Source organism: Lipotes vexillifer, unplaced genomic scaffold (genome assembly GCF_000442215.2).
Source record: "Lipotes vexillifer unplaced genomic scaffold, Lipotes_vexillifer_v1.1 scaffold896, whole genome shotgun sequence".
Classification (NCBI taxonomy): Eukaryota; Metazoa; Chordata; class Mammalia; order Artiodactyla; family Lipotidae; genus Lipotes; species Lipotes vexillifer.
This window is the reverse complement of record NW_006778096.1, coordinates 170,587-177,046: the sequence shown is the minus strand read 5'-3', so window position 1 is coordinate 177,046 and position 6,460 is coordinate 170,587. Positions and strand designations below refer to the sequence as shown.

General features: G+C 39.3%; 1 pseudogene; it reads right to left on the bottom strand.

The window, feature by feature from the left end:
• Positions 1-415: 415 nt before the first annotated feature.
• LOC103085867 (paraplegin pseudogene) overlaps positions 416-6,460 on the bottom strand; it is a 47,542-nt pseudogene continuing 41,497 nt past the window's right edge.

Genomic DNA, 6,460 nt, shown 5'->3' with positions numbered 1-6,460 from the left:
GAAACGCAACCCCCTTCTGCTCTTCCTTGGAGAGTAGCTTGCTCTTGGCGCAGTCGTGGCAATGACGCTCTCGGCGGCGGCTGCGGCGAACTGGACATGCGCACGGCTTCCCACGCAGCACGGCTTCCGCGCAGACTCCTCAAAGACACGGTTGTGGCCACACCTCTCCGCACGCTGGAGCTGGGCCCCAGAAGAGGGTAGTGCAACGTGTGAGTTCGGCGGACGTCTGGACGACGACGTAGTCGGGAGTGCCCAGTTCATGCATTTCCACCAGAAGGTATTTGGGCATCTGCTTGTCCTGGTGCTGGAGAAGCAGGACATGCTGGTGGAGTGCTTCTTGCCCACCGTGTGAATTTCGTCGGTGTGCACGGTGCGGGGCCCTGGGCGGAGGCCTCTTTCCACCGACTCCGGCGGCTCATCGCAAGAACAGCACCAGTGCCGCCGGCGCCATCGCCTTGGCTCGCAGTGCCTTCCCGCCACGGCTGGCCCGGCAACAAGGGCGGACTGCTTTTCCCATGTTTGTGGCGTCCGCAATCGCGCGAGGAGCCATTTTAATCCGATTGAAAGCACTGATTCCTCCTTCACTTCCAGTCTTTCTAGCCAGACGCAAGACATACCACAGGGTGGCTGAGCCCCCTGCTGTCATCCCCAGGGCAGGGAGGGCATTTCCAAAGAAGCCCCTAAGCCTATAGGAAACTGGGATCCTGACGTTGCCTTTGATATTCAGCTCATCTTCTGCTGCAGGAAGCTTCTCTCAAATATATCAATATTTGAAACCTGTATTCCGTGTATCAAGGCCACCTGAGGCCACCCAAACACCACGGCTCCGGGGTGCAGATAGACTTCCACCACATCACTGTGGGGCACCACCTGGACCTTCTGTACTTGGCTCCTGGCCAGCATCTCGTGGACAAAGTTGGTCCAGGAAATGGTACCCCTGCTAGTGCTGGGCGAGATCAGCCAGCTCATGAGGACAGCGATGACAAACAAGGTGAGTAGATGCTCCCAGTACTTCCTTCCTATCCTTGAGCCTTCTCTCCTCTTCATCATCTTCAAGGGTCCTCTCCTTGGATTTATCATTGCCCTTAGTCCTCTGCTTCCTACTTGAGGTGTTAAAATAGTAAGTGCCTCCTAGAAGTTTCCGCCTAGAAGTCTGACTGGATTATGGACTACATGCTTTTTCAGCAACAATCCACTGATCCCTTAAAAGGCAGGGGTTAGCAGTTGGCAGTTGCAAGCTCTGTAGCCTCAGCCCCCAGCCTAGGCAAGACCGTCCTGAGGCCTGTGGACAAAATTTAGCCCCCTCCTTGCACTCGGGTGAAGAGACCCGTGTTCCAGCCTGAGCCTGGGGCCCTGAAGACACCTAGAATACAGCACAGACCCTCGTGGAAGGACATTTTTTTCTTTCCTCGTTGAAGTGCTTCTTATTTTTAGAGCAACCAAAAGCATTTACTATAAAACCTGTTTTAAAAATGAAAATAGTAGAAGTGAAAAGCTCAAAATGATTCACTAGATTATGACAATCCAGTTAGGAGCTTCAAGAATAAATAACCCTTGTTCTTGAAAAAAGGTCAAAAGAAATGACCTAATCTGAAAATCAAACTCAGAAGTAAAAGTGAAAAAAAGAGAAAGAGAGAGGGAGAAAAATAACCTACATCCATGACCTTTGTGATAATATCAGTCTAACATATGCATCCCTCAAATGTAGAATGAGAGGACTGAAAGGGTCAGAAACAAAATGGAAAAATTAATACCAATAATTCTTAGAATTTGGTGAAAAGAATAAATTTATAGATCAAAGAAGATCAGTGAACTGCCAAAAGGATAAGTAAAAAAAACCATGTAAAGTACAGCAAACCAGAGGCTAAGGGAAAAATATTGAGATAACTACAGAAAAAGGACGTATTGTACATAGAGGAATAATGATGTGAAGAACAGTCTAATTAAAAGGGGGGTGGGCAGGGAAACCAAGAGAAAGGCCAGGACACGTTCTTAGAAAATGAAAGCATAACGAAGACACATTCAGATATACAAAAGTTGAGAAACTTAAATTATAACATAACTACATAATGAAGACAGTGTGTTATTGGATGAGAACAGAATAAATCAATAGATAATAAAGAATCCAGGAAGAGACAAACACTTATAAATTAATTTAATTAAAATTTTTTTTCCATTTTATTATTTTTTAACATCTTTATTGGAGTATAATTGCTTTACAATGGTGTGTTAGTTTCTGCTGTATAACAAAGTGAATCAGCTATACGTATATATATATCCCCATATCTCCTCCCTCTTGCGTTTCCCTCCCACCCTCCCTATCTGACCTCTCTAGGTGGTCACAAAGCACTGAGCTGATCTCCCTGTGCTATGCAGCTGCTTCCCTCTAGCTATCTGTTTCACATTTGGTAGTGTATATATGTCAATGCTACTCTCTCACTTCGTCCCAGCTTACCTTTCCCCCTCCCTGTGTCCTCAAATCCATTCTCTATGTCTGCATTTTTATTCCTGTCCTGCCCCTAGGTTCACCAGAACCATTTTTTTTTTTTTTAAGATTCTATATATCTGCATTAGCATACAGTATTTGTTTTTCTCTTTCTGACTTACTTCACTCTGTATAACAGACTCTAGGTCCATCCACCTCACTACAAATAACTCAGTTTTGTTTCCTTTTATGGCTGAGTAATATTCCATTCTATATATGTGCCACATCTTCTTTATCCATTCATCTGTCGGTGGACACTTAGGTTGCTTCCATGTCCTGGCTATTGTAAATAGAGCTGCAATGAACATTGTGGTACATGACTCTTTTTGAATTATGGTTTTCTCAGGGTATATGCCCAGTAGTGGGATTGCTGGGTCATATGGTAGTTCTATTTGTAGTTTTTTAAGGAACCTCCATACTGTTCTCCATAGTGGCTGTATCAATTTACATTCCCACCAACAGTGCTGGAGGGTTCCCTTTTCTCCACAGCCTCTCCAGCATTTATTGTTTGTAGATTTTTCTGATGATGGCCATTCTGACTGGTGTGAGATGATACCTCATTGTAGTTTTGATTTGCATTTCTCTAATGATTAGTGATGTTGAGCATCCTTTCATGCGTTTGTTGGCAATCTGTATATCTTCTTTGGAGAAGTGTCTATTTAGGTCTTCTGCCCATTTTTGGGTTGTTTGTTTTATGATATTGAGCTGCATGAGCTGCTTGTATATTTTGGAGGTTAATCCTTTGTCAGTTGCTTCATTTACAAATATTTTCTCCCATTCTGAGGGTTGTCTTTCCGTCTTGTTTATGGTTTCCTTTGCTGTGCAAAAGCTTTGAAGTTTCATTAGGTCCCATTTGTTTATTTTTGTTTTTCCATTTCTCTAGGAGGTGGGTCAAGAAGGATCTTGCCGTGATTTATGTCATAGAGTGTTCTGCCTATGTTTTCCTCTAAGAGTTTTATACTGTCTGGCCTTACATTTAGGTCTTTAATCCATTTGGCTTTATTTTTGTGTATGGTGTTAGGGAGTGTTCTAATTTCATTCTTTTATATGTAGCTGTCCAGTTTTCTCAGCACCACTTATTGAAGAGGCTGTCTTTTCCCCATTATATATTCTTGCCTCCTTTATCAAAGATAAGGTGACCATATGTGTGTGGGTTTATCTCTGGGCTTTCTATCCTATTCCATTGATCTATCTTTCTGTTTTTGTGCCAGTACCATACTGTCTTGATTACTGTAGCTTTGTAGTATAGTCTGAAGTCAGGGAGCCTGATTCCTCCAGCTCCGTTTTTCTTTCTAAGGATTGCTTTTGCTATTCGCGGTCTTTTGTGTTTCCATACAGAATTATTTTAATTTTTGACAAAGGTGCCAAAGCATTTCAGTGGGGAGGTAAATTCTTTTAAGGAAATGATCCTGCAACAACTGGATACACATAGGGAATAAATAAACTTTAATCACACCTAATAGCATATAAAAACATTCATTTGAGATGGAGCAAAACTAAAATGTAACAGTTAAAATCCTAAAAGTTTAGAAATAACAGTAGTGCATTCTTTATGCACTCTGAGGTAGACAAAGCTTTCTTAGAACATAGAAAGGAATAATAAGAAAGAGAAAACATGATAAATTTGACTTCATTAAAATCAGACTTTATGCAAATAGGAAACTTAATAAAATAAACAAGCAAAATTTATAGTTGACAAAAGCCCTGTATAAAAAATATGTAATGTACTCTTAAGACTCAACAATAAAAAGACAATCTAAAACAATGGGTAAAAAACTTGGATACTTCACAAAGAAAGATGTACAAGTGTGCAATAAACATGAGAAGAAAGTTCAACATTATTCATAAGGAAAACTTTAATTGAAGTCAAATTTATAGATATTCACTAGAATGGCTAAAATTTAAAAGCCTTTTAACACCAAATGTTGGTCAGGATTCAGAAGAACTAGTTCTCTCACATGCTGATGATAATGTAAATAATGCACCCTCTTTTGAAAAAAGAAAGATTGGTTGTTTATTATGAAGTTATATATCTGTCTCTGAAATTCTGCCCTAGATATTTACCCAAGATCAGTGAATTCCATGTCTACAAATAGTCTGCTGCAAGAATGTCCAGAGATGCTTTATACTAGATTCAAAAATGAGAAGTGGCCCTGTTGTCTGTTCATAGGAAAATGCATGAATATTTTGTGGTAAAGTCATATAACAAAATACTACTCATCAATAAAAATAAACAAACTACTAATACATATAAAAATAGATGCTTCTCACAAAAAATGTTGGCAAATGAACCCAATTCAAAAAGTTATATGCTGTATGATTCCATTTGTAATATATTCTAAAACAGGCAAAACCAATCCATGATGGAAAAAAACAATTATAACATTGTTTACCCCTGTGGAGGGTGAAGGTATTGATGAAAAACAGCCACATGTTAACTTTCTGAGGCGATGGAAATGTTCTGTCTTCGCAGTATATGCATTTGTCAAAACTCATTAAATTATACATTTAAGCTTTGCTTATTTCACTCTAATTAAATTTTATTTCAAAGAAATAAAGAAGAAAGGTAAACAGATACTGAACTCTAGTTAGTAGGTTTCCTTTTTATTTGTTGTTTAGTGGTATAAGTTACCAATTTTGAAATATCTTCTGTTTTCTAAGTTTGAGCAAATGTGTAATGAGGACCAGATTTCTCCCTTTTTGGAAGGGAGTTAAAAATATTAATAAGAAAAAAATATCTAGAAGGTGTACTGATGTGTTGGATAAAATTAGAGACACCAATAAGAGCTCTTCAGTTCAGTAGATAGATACAGAGATATGCATATTTTCGACTTCTGTTCACTGGTAAGGCGTAGAAGGTATGAATATACCTGGTGCCCAGTTTTGTTTTCTAAGAACTGTTGTCCATATAAAGGGAACAAGGAGTGTAGCCAATAATAGGGCTGAGCCAGAAAAAGTGAGATGCATGCTTGGGCCATCCTGTAGTGCCAGACATTAAAGAAGTGCTATAAGAATCATGGAGATATGTCAGGAGAGAGCCCCATACATTCAGAGACAGGGAGAAAGAGAGAATTTTAAAGTAAAAAAAGGAAAACTGTCACAACTGGTGAGTGTGAGAAGAGCATGAAACAACTTATCTGTAAATTTGAAATTAAAACAAGATGAAATGTAATAAAATATATTCCAGTAGATGTCTTAAAAAGGATTGAAAGCCACTAGACTAGTCTCTTCAGTCTGTCTGAACTCACCCCTGGAATTCTGGCTGCATTCTTCTTTTAACAATACTTTCACAATGAATGATGCCTACTATTTCCTACATCCCTGTCACAACCAGTCCCTCAGAATTCACCTGTTTTCTTCTCCATGAGACTTTTTAGCTCACCATCTTTACACCTGACTGGGTAGACCACTCAGGTGTAATTTATAAATGCTTTTCTTATGTTACTCTTACTTTTTGCTGTGTCTCTTGTTTTAAAACGTTTGAAGCCCTAAGAGGCAGAAATACTATTTCTACTGTTGCCAACCCTAACAACTAACTACTTTTCATGAGCCAAGCAGATGCTTAATATTTTCAGTCTGATTGTTTTTCATATGAAAAATCATATACTAGAAAGTTAAGTTTTTTTCAGGTTCGGAATTTTTTTAAATCGGAACTCATTTTGTAAATGCAAATGTGTTTTAACTTGCGAGTTACTTTAGTTAAGTTCAAACATCAGTCAGTTCATGAACTTACATTTGCTACTCTCTCTTGTAAAATACAGCCTCTATTATTCAGTGAAAATGTTTTCATATGTTGACTCTATTTTAATCACATTCATCAGAACTACCCAATTTCCTGGTCCTTGCCAGATATAACATGGTCTTGGTGGGCAGATAACATTATTATATGAAAGCCTTTATCTTTAGTGGGTTCTGTACTGACAGGAGGAGAGAGAATGAGCAGATGCTTGCAAACTCCAGTGGCCATCTGCTGAA